The sequence below is a fragment of the Phoca vitulina genome, unplaced genomic scaffold (genome assembly GCF_004348235.1).
Source record: "Phoca vitulina isolate PV1807 unplaced genomic scaffold, GSC_HSeal_1.0 scaffold74, whole genome shotgun sequence".
NCBI classification, from domain to species: domain Eukaryota; kingdom Metazoa; phylum Chordata; class Mammalia; order Carnivora; family Phocidae; genus Phoca; species Phoca vitulina.
The window spans coordinates 971,941-985,771 of NW_022589777.1; the positions used below are offsets into that span (position 1 = coordinate 971,941).

The following is a 13,831-nucleotide window of genomic DNA, read 5'->3' on the forward strand; positions in this document are numbered from 1 at the left end:
AATTTAGTCATACTTTATGAATTTTTATCATAAATAGGATTTTCTTCTATTGATGCAATCAGTTATTATATATATATGTATGTATATATATATATATATATATATATATATATATATATATAAATATATAAAACAAAACCCTGCTGCTCATGTATAATTTTCTTTTGCAATTTTCCAAGTTACTGTCATTTTTCTTTTCAGAAATGTTTGGAAGATATTTTTTTCAAGAAGTTTTATATAGATATTTTGTGTTCACTTTTAACTAATACCAAAGAGAAAATGTTTTCCTGTTCCAAACAGGGGAACCACTTCACACAGGAGACGGCTTTTGTATGTGGAGCTAAGAAGTGTAAGCCCTGCCTGGCCTGTGATTTCTTTTTGTTTCTTAAAACTTAGTTGAATTTCTTGGACCTTGAAGGAAGAAAATCATATAACTTAAGAAATATTATTTTATTTCACTTTGTTATTTATAAATATTATATATTTTTCTTAGCTTATTGCATTGGATAGAAAGCTTAATCTTTTTATTCATTAAAAGTTTGTTTCAACCTGTATGCTGAAAAAATGTTGATATAGTTAGGAAAGCCCTAGGACTGTGGTACTAACACCTTACACTTATACAGCTCCTTTAAGTTTTCAAAAATCCTTTAATATATTTTATCTAATTTTTCCTAACAAGCTTGTGATGTAGAGAGGTTTTTTTTCTCATTTATAATATGGAAAAAAGTTGGATTTTTAAATAAGTCATCCAAGATACTATAGCCAACAATTTAAAAAAAAAGGACTAAAATTCAGGTTTCTCAGCTTCTAGGCTAGAGCTCTTTTCAAAAGAGCAACTCAGCTAGTGGCCTCCTCTTGTATAGATTGTTTGGAAAGTCTTCAAATTTTGGATATAATAACAACATTTCTGGTATATATAGACATTTGCTACGTTGATGAGATGTCACTTGGCAACTGTTATTTATTAAATAACATGTACACGTGTTTCATTAAACAACATGTAAAACATCTGAATCACCACAATTTAACATCAATTCAGAAAGTACTAAAATGGACCAAACCTTTAGGTACTAGGATGTAAGAATTGATAAGAAACAACAAATATATTAGTCAGAATAAAATAAGTTTTGCTGTAATTAATAAAATATGATCCCAAATCACTACAGCTTAAAATTTTAGTTCTCTCAAACTGCATGACCCTTTTAGGGTGACCATACTGTGTTGTGCTCACATAGTAACTTAAAAACCCCCACTGACATTTTTTACACATTTTCCCACAATCCACATGGCAGGGGACGGGAATATGGCTCATCACTCTCTGGTTATCAAAGGTTCAGTACAGACGTGGCTCAGATCACAAGGCTATGACCAATTTGAAAAGGGTTTAGTAAGGGCAATCATACCATGTGTGTGAAGGAGGGGGTTGGAATATTTACAAACAGTCCTAACGATTCTCAAAACTTCTGTCCTGGAGCTATTCATAGTATTTTGGAAAAGACAGAAAGTAAACACATAAGTATAGTAATTATAATATAAATGATAAACTGGGCAAACTAGTTGGGGACAAAGTAATCTGTAGGAGTGGAATATGAAAATTAAATTTTCTTGGAGAAGATAGAAAATACTTCTCAGAGAAAATGGCATGTGACTTGACCTATAAAGGTAAACTTACTAAGTAGATCATGAAAACAGCATTCTATTCATAAACTTCAAATTAATTTCTGTGTATATGCGATTGAGAAATAACCACGTAAACAAACAAGCATAAAGACAGACTTAGTTTTAATGAACTATTCACAATAAGTTACATGGCTTTAGATAAAATACTTTGCCTCTCTAGACCACAAGCTTTATGATAATATAAGAAAAGGTGAACTAACAAGAATGTTTTCAGCTTTAATGTTATATGTTGGAATTTTTTATGTTGGAAATTTGTCAGTAATTTGTAAATCCTAATACCTTGCTAATTATATCAAAGAAAGGCAAATGGCAGGTGTTACACATGATTTTGCACTGTGTAGGCCAATTCTAATCATTTCGAAGGGTCTGTCTGAGTAAGGGGGAGCCTGAAGAAAAACTGGTGTGAATCACTGACAATGTCTACCTTGGACCCAGAAGTAAAGGTGGGGTTGAGTAGAGATGTAGGAGTAGTTATTCCCAAGAGTTCTTGCTATAGAAGTGGTGCCATTTAAACTGTTGTTAGGCCTGTGATAAAAATAAATTGGTGTGATATTGGTGATATATGGTGGTATTACACCAGTATATTTTTATCACAGACCTAACAAAGGATGAAATGGCACCACTTTTATAGTGATATATTTTATATATCACTTTTTTATAGTGGTATATATCCTACACACACACACACATACACACACACACACGCACACCCCTCCTGTGTGATATATAAAATTTTGACAGCAGTCATCAGATGAATCATCTAGTAGCCAGAATGCTCCTTTCTTTAACATGCTTACTCTGGCACTCAGGAATGCAGAAGACTAATTCAACCAGGACCCAGCACCCAGTTTTAACCAGTCACAACCAACAGCAGGGATTCCCTTTCTTATACTGAAACCTGTCTCTGAATCTGGGAACATGCACATAAAATTGGTGGAGAAAAAGAAAGCAGAGAAAAATTAAGCTGGCAATGAAGAATAGAAAATAGAGGGAAAAAGAGAGAATGTCTTTTAAAAAGTGGATATTTGGGGCGCCTGGGTGGCTCAGTCGTTAAGCGGCTGCCTTCGGCTCAGGTCATGATCCCAGGGTTCTGGGATCGAGCCCCGCATCGGGCTCCCTGCTTGGTGGAGAGCCTGCTTCTCCCTCTCCCTGTCTGCTGCTCTGCCTACTTGTGCTCTCTCTCTCTGTGTTAAACAAATAAAAAAAAAATCTTTAAAAAGTGGATATTTTAGTTTCTTCCATTCTTTAAATGAACTCTTCTTGTTTTTATGATTTTTTTCCTAAATAAAGTGAAGGCTAAAACTTATTCTCAAAATATCTCTATATTTTGTAAGTACCACTTGTATAGATTTAGGTAGTTTTATAGCATTATATAAGTCCTAGCAAATGAGAATTTATCATCCAATTGATATAATTATTAAAAGATAAGCCATTTATTCTGCTTTCAGCTAAGAATAATGATCGAATGAAAATGAGCTGTCAGGCAATGAACTATTTCTTGATTAAATAGAATAATGTAGATTTATGTTTTCCTTTTCTAGTAAATAGACTACTTACCTGTGTAACTGTCATAAAATGTGCATCTTAGATTGAAATATAGCAATAGAACAATCCCAGTATACAATTTTTCTGCTTCACTCCAGTGGAAACTCCTTTCCAGAAGTCAGCAGCTATGTATAATTTTCAAATGTATTTTTTTTCCAAAACATTTCTGAGTTCAAGATTTATAACTATTTATTTATTCTTATCAAGTCCTTAGAGATTCAAGACTTGTGCTATTGATTACAACTAAACCAATTATAAGAGAAAATAAATAGAGAAAACATTGGGAATAGAAATGAAATGGTATATAACAACATAAGGTGTAATTTTAATTGCCCCCAAGTAATACCAATTATTTCAATCTAGTTTGTGGTAGAAATCCAATAAGGAATACAGAAATATTTTAATTAACCCATCAGAGTATAAACTTGCCTTATTTATTATTCAATTATTGGTTATAAACATAAATTTTAGTGATGTTTCCATGGGTAAAATAGCTATATCTAGAAATGACTTAATCCAATTAATAATTACATACCATAATGATACCTAATTTGATTTTCTATTATTTTCTAACACTTTGTGCTCTCTTCTGCTCTGTACTCTTACAAACATATTCACCATGCACAAACCATATACACCTAGAAAAATATATCAGCAAACCAACACCACAATTTCTTTATAAGACAACAAAATTGCATTCAGACATTAGTTATTGTTGTTGTATTTATTACTTATTTGTTTGGTTTGTTTGTGTTTTTTATTTGCCATTTTATTATCTCTAGCAATACTTCCATTGAGATAGATCCTTAAAATTTAGGGGCACCTGGGTGGCTCAGTCGGTTAAGTGTCTGCCTTCAGCTCAGGTCATGATCCCAGGATCCTGGGATCAAGCCCCACATCAGGCTCCCTGATCAGTGGATTGCCTGCTTCTCCCTCTCCTTCTTCTGCTCTCCCTGCCTGTGCTCTCTCTCTCTGTCAAATAAATAAATTTAAAAAAAGAAATTAAAAAAAATTAAAGATAACCCTTTGACACCAATGTATTTAGATCTATATAACAAATCACCATGATGTGCCATTTACATGTATTATTTCTCCAATTCTCCCTATAATTTCCATGCTCTTAGTCTTTGAGGAGGGCAAGGAATTATTATTATTTAAAACAATGAGAAAACTGAAGCTTAGACAGATTAAATGAATTGTCCAGTGTTAGTAGTTATGTGATTTTGGACTCAAAATAAAGTGTACCAACTTGCATAATGTTCATGTAGAAGAAAATTATTGCAAATATTTTCAGAAATAAATGTATAAAAACAGGCTATAGCTATATAAAAATGGAGAAACCTTATGTAGGTATTGGAGGAGTTTGCCATTAAGTTAGGATGTCTCATTAACTATTATGTCTAACTGTCCCTAATTACCTGACTAGAAAACAAATTCTAGACCAGTGCCATCCAATACAATAGCCACCAGTCACATGTGGCCATTTAAATATAAGTGTAAAAACTAACATTAAATAAAAGTAAAAATTTGGTATTCATTTGCATGAACTACATTTCAAGTGTTCTAGTACTTAACAGTCACATGTGGCTAGTGATTACTGTACAGGACAGCACAGAGATTTCCATTGTCACAGAATGTTCTTAGTGTTTCTCTAGACAAATATGCTCATTAATATTATTGGTTATTATGTCTGTATTTTTATGAGGTAAGCTTCCTAAGCTACATATTTTATGCTTTCCCACAAAAGAGATTGTGGTTGCTCACTCTACAGTCGTCACAGGTTGTAGTATTACAAAGTAGAATGCAGACCAGACCTTCGATAATCATTTGCTATTTTATAATCAGTTAAGACAACATAAAGTAGTTGAGCTATTTTTTCTTTTAATTTTAATTCATAAGACCTGGAATTAAATCAGCTACTCCACTTAGTACCACACAACCTTTGGCAGTTCTGGTGTGTGTGTGTGTGTGTGTGTGTGTGTGTGTGTTTAAAGGTGCTTGAGGGGCTGGCCAAAACAATGATATTTAGAAAACAAAGCAAAGAAGGCAGTCATCTCTGGATCAAGAGTGCAATGATGACCTTTGTTTAGGATACATAACTAATCATCCTCAACGGCTTAATGAAGGGCATTTGAAACATGAGTTCAGTGTATTTGAAGTCCAATAGGTAGGAATTCTAAGTTAAGGAAAATGATTTACTACTATGTTTATTAATACTTTGCTAACAATTGTTTTATTTTTTTTTAACTCCTTCCTTCTGGTTCAGTATCCTTTTTCCTTAAGAATATTATTCATTGGATCTTTTAATATCAGAGTAAGATTAATTTACCTTCTCAATCTTCGCTAGTCTGCAAATGGCTTTAAGTGTTACATTATTGACTAATAACTTGGCTTAGTGCACAATTCTAGGTTGACAATTATTTTCTTCTTCCAGTACTCTGAAGATATCAATCAATGGTTTCATGCTATGTATTACTGCTGAAGAGAAGAATATCTTCAAACTATTTTATCATTGTTATTATTCTGTACTAATCTTTGTCTTGTAATGCCTATTTTTATTTTCTCTTTTGTTTTGTTTTGAGGTTATACATTTTCTCTGTGAGGTGTCTGGTGTAAAATTCTTTTCCCCCCCTCAGGATTCAATGTGTTCTTTCTAAATCAAGAGTCATATCTTTCTTTAATTCTAGAAAATTCTTACTCATTATATATTCAAATATACAGGGACTTCATTAGAACTTTAATGTTCCATATTCATGCATATTTTCTCTTTCATTTTCTGAACAACATTTTGAGATATTTCTTAAGCTTTATCATTTGGTTTAATAAATAACTCTACGAATATATGTCTGGTATACCCTTTAAGTCATAATTTAGGTTATTATTTTTTGTCCATACCTAAAAATCTGGTCTAAAAGTTCTAACTGATTATTTTAATATTTCCTGATTTTTCCCATATAATGCTTTTCCTTAAGTTTATATATTTGTAAAGAATTTATTTGACAGAGAGAGGGCACAAGTGAAGCAGACTCTGCACTGAGCACAGAGCCCAACATGGGGCTCAATCCCATGACCCTGGGATCATGACCTGAGCTGAAATCAAGAGTCAGACTCTCAACCGACTGAGCCACCCAGGCGCCCTCTTAAGTTTATATTTTATCTTTATCTATTTGAATACTTTAAAATACCTCTTTCAGTTTATTAGTTCTACTTGTATTGTGAATTCTCTTTGAAGTGTTGACTGATTTTCCCTCCACGTGCAGTGTTTCATGTTGTGTTTGTAATTTTTGATTGTACTCTCATCTTTAGGAGTTTTAATTTTGTTCCTGTGTGTGTGCATGTATGTACATGTATGTGTGTATGTTTTTGTGTGTACATGTGTGTGAATGCCCTCTATCCTGAGTTACTAAAGGAGAGTTTTTGATATGTCTCAGCTTAGGGCCCTAAGTCTTCATCAGTTCTTGATCATTTTTTTTTTTTTTGCATTAATCTCTCAGCTTCTGGCTATGTATAGGATAACATTATAATTTTATATCCAAATAGGACACTTATGAAAGTGAACTGGAACTTTATAACAGTCATAAACCAGAACTGCCCTGGACCAATAGGATATATGATCATTCTATTCATGTACCACAAGAATACTGAGAATGTGAAACTACAACCATGGATGGATCATAAATAGTAAAAAGCTTTCTTTCTTAGATGACAAACCCTGAGGTAATGGAAAGTTCCTATCAAGGTACTTTTAACTATTAAGGTCTCCTAATCCCATTTTATGAACTACACAAGTCTTAGTCCATAGACAAATTATCTTTGGGCATTATCCAAGTAGTTCAGTTTCTATGGCCTGGACTTGTTACACCATGTGGACTCTGTAGCCCCAGTTTCCAGTTATTAAAAGGTCTATGTCTTTGCAAATGAATGATTATACTTCAGATTCTACTAAAGCTCACTGCCTTTATGCATTGTCTTTATTTGGTTTAAGCTCGTAGTTATATTTTAATTTTAAAACAATTTGTTATTCAGCATTATTATGTATTTGCTTGAAGTAGAAGTAGGGATTTTTCTGTACCAACTTACTCCATTATATTTGAGTACAATTTTAGACAGATTATATTAACATATTTTAAAGTAACATAAGGTATGTTCTATTTCTTTCCACATACACTTATGTTTATCTCTTAATCAAAGGACTCTAATAATTTTATAATTTCTTTACTACTCCACTGACTATAACCTCTACATTATTTCCTATTCTTTTTTGATTTACAGTTTCCCCAAATATGTACCAGTTTGGATATAAGCTAAGATTCTCTACATAAGTGTTTTATGATAGCCTGAAAAAGAGGATCACCTGTATCGAGAGCCAGCATATCAAGTCCTAGGGGCCACATACTGCCCACTGACTCATTTTGAGACTATCAGCTAAGATTAATTTTAACAGTTTAAACAATTTGAAAAAAAGACAAAGAATTATATTTTAACCCATGAATATGATATGAAATTCAGATTAGTTGTCCACTTAGAGATTTATTGAACTTAGCCACACTCATTTATGTATTTTCTATGGCTGCCTTTCATTACAATGGCTGAGCTGAGTAGTTATAGCAAATATAGACACACAAACCTAAAATATTTACTATCTTGCACTTTACAGGAAAGGTTTTCTGACCTCTGGCCTACATAATTATATAAACAAAATAATGCCATGCTCTTTTTAACAAATCTAAAATTTCTATGATCAATATCAATGGATCCATTTTAATTGAATTACTGGGGCAAAAATAAGTTTATGTGATGTGCTTTAGATATTGGAGTGAAAGAAGTGTATGAATAATATTTTATAATTTATCATAATGTAAATTTCAATACTACATAAAGCAAAAATAAAAACAGAAAATGACACATCATAAAAAGAAAGGAATAGTAAAAATGTGTATATTTCCAAAACAGTTTTCTAATAAGCATCATTAATTTGGAGCACAGGTATAAATAAATAAGACTAACACTGAAAAAGAAAAACAATTCACTATGCAAAATGTTGATGTTTTGAATCTATGACTTCATGAAGTGCATAGGGATGAAAATATTTGACTACATTAAATATAGATCAACAACAACCATACTAAGAGAAATGAGAGCCACATGCTCTTCTGGAGAAAAACTCACGAAGGGAAAAAGAAAGAGAAAACTGCTATTAACAAAGAAGACTAAAGTTTCCCTCTCCTGAGAGCCACATGAGTTTTGCCTAACATATCAAGAGGACTGATGTACTGGGAAACAACTGGTTGCAACAAGAGAAAAATAAATCAAGTACGATAGAAAACTAAGGAATATTTCTATATAATAGACATACTTTCTTCTATATTCATCATTTAGTGGAAAACAATATAGCAGTGCTAACGTTTATAAATAATGAAGGAACTGTAATTCCTAGGGTGGGCTCTGGAACCAAATTTTATTTTGAAATCTGAAGAACTAAACCAAATTAAAAGTCTATTCTTACTTTAGGTGCTCTGAATTTACAAAGGTATTTTTATTTTTTTATTTTTTTTTAGATTAAAAGCTCCAAGGTGTATTATTTCAGGTAGGTGTTATTGCTATCTATACCTTCACCCCATTTATTAAGCCATTTCAATAACTTCACGTTCATTAATTTACAATGAGGTCTAGAGCCCAACCAGTATGAGACGGAATGTGTTCCAAGTTAGAAGGGGACAGCATCGCTTCTCACTGATGTCTCCCCTGGAGCCTCTGCACTCCAACTGCACAATTAAGGTTTTCTTCCTACACCTCTGAATGTGACCTTTGGGATCCTCTGGCCGTGGCTGGTTTAGTCTCCTGATTCTAATGGCCTGCCGTTTTGTTGCCTAGAAGGTCAATCCAAGCTTCCACACCCCCACCCCCCTTGTTGGCCTCGATTATGTGTGTGTGAGGTTCGGGGGAACCCACCAGTCCGAGGGTGGCGTTCGCTTGCCTAAAGGAGGAAGTGCCATTCTAGCATAGACTGTCCTTAATCCTACTGCAGCAAATGTCTCCATTCTGGGGACGGTGAGTCCTAGAAGGTCGTGGCCAAGAAGCAGATGTCCTGAGTGGCTTCCCCTGTGGGAACCATCTGGTCACTTGCTTTTTATCACATTTCTAATAGCTGCTCCATTTCCTCTAGGGCTGCTGTAAAATCATTTACTTGACTGTTAACATAATGTCTGCTGTTCTAGGAACCGGGCCCTCTCTTCTTCTTTCATCTTCAACTTGACTTTTAAGGCCTGTAACTCCTCCATCTGCTTTTTGGCCGTTTCGTTAAAAACCTTCAGCTCATCTTGCAAAGCTTCTAACAGCAACATAGAGTCTGTGTGATCTGCGGCGGATTCCCACTGTGATGCCAGGGTCTCACTGCCTAAAACTGGGTTGAGGCCCTTGCTCTCCAAAATTGCCAAGCAGTTGTCCTGAAACTTCTCCAGTAGCTCCACCTTTTAGGTCAGGTCCTTCAGTTCTCCCTGAATTTCAGTCAACTTCTGGTGCAGCTGCTTGTTGATGGCCTCTAAGAGCTGGTTCTTATCCTTGAGCTCTTCCTCTGATTTCTGCCTACTCATTGGTTTGTAGCGCTCTCTGACGTCCTTCCTCATGGCAGTGTCTGCAGCTTTTACCTGCCCATTCTCTCGTCTCGGTTTGGTGATTTTTGTAACATCATTCTCTGAACCTCCTGAATGAAGTCTGGAAACATCCACTTCTTTGGACTTAACAGATAATAGGCTCTTAGAAGTGGCTCGAGTTTGTGTGTCTGCCGGCAGGCCACTGCTCTGCACAGCGGGGGGTTGCAGAGTGTATACTGTCTTAACCACGCTGGTCCTCCTAATGAGGCAGCACGGCTGGGCCCCAGGCTCCTGCAGCTCCTGCCCACAGACCTCGTTGCCCTGGTTCTACAAAGGTATTTTTAAAATATCTGTTTATTTATGTTTCAACTCTTGAGGAACTATACTTGTCAGTAGGAGTATGGAATTTCATAAGAAAACTACTTTCACTGACAAATGTTCAGTAAGTGTCCAAAGAGAAATTTGTATCATAGTAGATCATAGTTCTAGAACTGGGTCCAGAGGATTGAAGAAGCCTGTAGGGAATAATCACTATGTTGTAGGATTGTACTAAGTATTTCACATTAATTATTTAACTTAATATTTACAAGACACTGACAAGTTACTCTTGCTTTATACATGAGAAAATTGAGACTCACAGAAAACAAGTTATGTATCTGTTGTCTAGTTAGAAGAAAGTGGTAAAACTGAACTTAGAAGCTATGTGTCTGTCTAAAGCTAAAGCATACTACTCCTAGGGCATTGCTCTGCTTATATTTATGGCAGGATCATCCCAGGACAAACTTTGACTCATAAAACACAGCTGAAAACTAAAAAGAACAGGCTTTGGACTCAGAGAGATCTAAATTTAGTGTTCAAGTCAGATAATACCAAGTCCTAACTGAGAAAGTATTTAACCTCTTGAACTTCAGTTTTCTTATCTGTGAAATGGGTGTAATATTATCTACTACATAGACTTGTTGTGAAGGTCAAGTAAGTTAATTGTTTCTATGAAGTTCCCCATTCTTTCTCCAGGTAGATGGACTCTCTTTACTTGGTGAACCTTATATTATTATAACATTTATCCACTGACCTTTAATATTTATACCCAGCACAACATGTAGCATTCTAGCAGATCTGACTCATTATTAAAATAGTAACAATTATTTAATTTCAAAATTATTCTGTTAACTTATTCAACAATAAATGAATAGGCTGGGTAACAGCTCTGAAAGGTTTGTTTTTTGTTTTTGTTTTTATTTTTTTTTTTTTTTGCCCTCATAAAGCACACAGATAATTAATAATTCACAAAGAACCAAACAATTTCAGGTAATGATAAATGTTATAAAGGAAAAAAATAAAATAGGGTAAGTGGATGAAGATATATTTTACATAGGTCACTTAGTGACTGCTCTTCTGAGGAGACCCTTGAGAAAAGGCTTAAATGAAGGCAAAGTCTGCCAAGCCTAATTCAGGAAAACACTGCACTAGGCAGAGGGAAGAGCAGATGTAAAACCCTGTGTGATGCAAGTGCTAGAGAGAAGGTAGAGAGTAGGAGATGATATTCAGAAGACAGGAGGGTTCACAGTTGTTTGGACTGTAATCTAAATGTTATGGGAATCTAAAATCTATAAAGAACATACCAAACTCAACATCCAAGAAACATAATCCAGTTAAGAAATGGGCAGAAGACATGAATAGACATTTCTCCAAAGAAGACATCCAGATGGCCAACAGACACATGAAAAGATGCTCAGCATCACTCATCATCAGGGAAAAACCACGAGGAGATACCAACTCACACCTGTCAGAATGGCTAAAATTATCAATGGGAAACAACAGCTATTGGCGAGGACATAGCAAAATGTGAACCTTCTTACACTGTTGGTGGGAATGCAAACTGGTGCAGCCACTCTGGAAAAGAGTATGGAGATTCCTGAAAAAGTTAAAAATGGAGCTACCCTATAACCCAGCAATTGCACTACTAGGTATTTACCCAAAGGATACAAAAAAACAGATGTTTATAGCAGCATTAGCAATGGCAGCCAAATTATGGAAAGAGCCCAAACATTCACTGACACACACACACACACACACACACACACACACACAGTGAAATATTACTCAGCCATCAAAAGAATGAAATGTTGCCATTTTCAACAACATGGGTGGAGCGAGAGTGTATTATGCTAAGTGAAATAAGTCAGTCAGAGAAAGACAAATACCATATTATTTCACTCATATGTGGAATTTAAGAAACAAATAGATGAACATAGGGGAAGGGAAAAAAAGAAAGGGAGGCAAACCGTAAGAGACTCTTAACTATAGAGAATAAAAGTGAGGGTTGCTGGAGGGGAGGTTGGTGGGGGATGGGCTAAATGGGTGATGGGTATTAAGGAAGGCACTTGTGATGAGCACTGGGTGTTTTATGTAAGTGATGGATCACTGAATTCTACTCCTGAAACCAATACAACACTATATGTTAACTAACTAGAATTTAAATAAAAACAAAAAAATGTTATGGAAATCCATTGGAGAGTTTTGAATAGTAAGAGGAATGATTTAAGTTGTATTTTCAAAAGATCCTTCCCACTCTCCCTGGGGGACAAGGGGGGAGGAAGGAGGTCAGTGAGGAAGCGACATTGCTCTTGTTGAGGACAGATGGAATTATGGATTGGGTTATGGACAAAGGGTAATGAGTAGTGCTCTGATTTGGGAAACATTTTGTGGGTGTAAATAATAGGACTTTTTGCTGGATTGGATATGGGATTTCAAACGTGTAATTTTTGTTGTTGTTGTTAAAAGAGCTATTGATCTCATTGTGTCTATAGTAACAAATGAAAAATTTATGAAAGCAACACATAGCTAATTATGACTCAATGAAAATCTATGAAAAATAAAATTTTTGTTAAAACCTGACCCTGTGATAGATGCAGAACCATATATACTGCTTATAAATAGCTTAAATGCTAAGGTTAAGATGCCTAACGTTTATAAATTGAGTGCAGTAAGAGCATTGCCATGATGCTTTGAGAGGTGTTTTATCACGTCCCCCTACATTTCCTAAACTCACACTCCATCTCCTGCTATTCTTTGATATGATCAATGAACATTTTTTTCTGTTTTCAGTAAAGTGATATACTAATGCTGTTTGAAGGCCCTTTCCCTCTTCCTATCAGATTGCTGGGCAGACTAAGTACTTCCTAAAAATGAATGCAAACATCTACATGCTAGCCAGGGTGTTTAAGTTTTTGTTTTTGCTTTTGCTTTTTATATATACCACACACTTGCTTAGCAATTGGCTACAGTGATCACACGAAGTTTATGTTCATCATTATCTTGAAAGGAAACACCTTTTTAAAAGATTTTATTTATTTATTTGACAGAGAGCGAGAGAACACAAGCAGGGGGAGTGGTAGAGGGAGAAGCAGGCTTCCCGCCGAGCAGGGAGCCCGATGTGGGGCTGGATCCCAGGACCCTGGGATTATGACCTGAGCTGAAGGCAGATGCTTAACCCACTGAGCCACCCAGGCGCCCCAGAAAAACTCTTAAATAAATAGAAAAGATGGAAGATGATCATGTGATGTTACTCCAGCCCCCTTCGCCTCCTGGGGGACTGGGGCTCGTTCCTGGTGTGCTGGGGCTGGTCGGTGTGTCCCAGCCTGTGAGCCCGTGGAGCAGCTATGGCAGCAGCAGACTGTGCCTGGACTGATAGCTGTGCCGAACGTAGGATCCCCGGAGCTGCCCGTGGCTCCCAAGGAGTTGGCTGTTGTGGTCAGCTTATTGTAGCTGTTGTTCATTGCCAATAATCAGTTTGATCACCGTATGCAGGCAGAGTGTCTTCACATGTACGCTATGCTCAGACCGGGGTAAATTGGTCTAAAGGTTTTCATGGCAGGGTGGAAACAGAGGTTGGGATGGAGGGATTGTTGGCTCCTTGTAGGAACTGGGGGTTCCTAATACCAGAAGTTTCCATCTGGTTTTATGGAGCCTGCCTTTTCAAAGGTTACCATTGAAGTCCTGAGGGTGGGAGA

The 13,831-nt window shown here is 35.7% G+C and overlaps 1 pseudogene; it reads right to left on the minus strand.

Annotated features, from left to right (window-relative positions):
• Positions 1 to 8,181: 8,181 nt before the first annotated feature.
• On the minus strand, positions 8,182 to 13,597 carry LOC116625183 (annotated as a pseudogene).
• Positions 13,598 to 13,831: the final 234 nt, after the last annotated feature.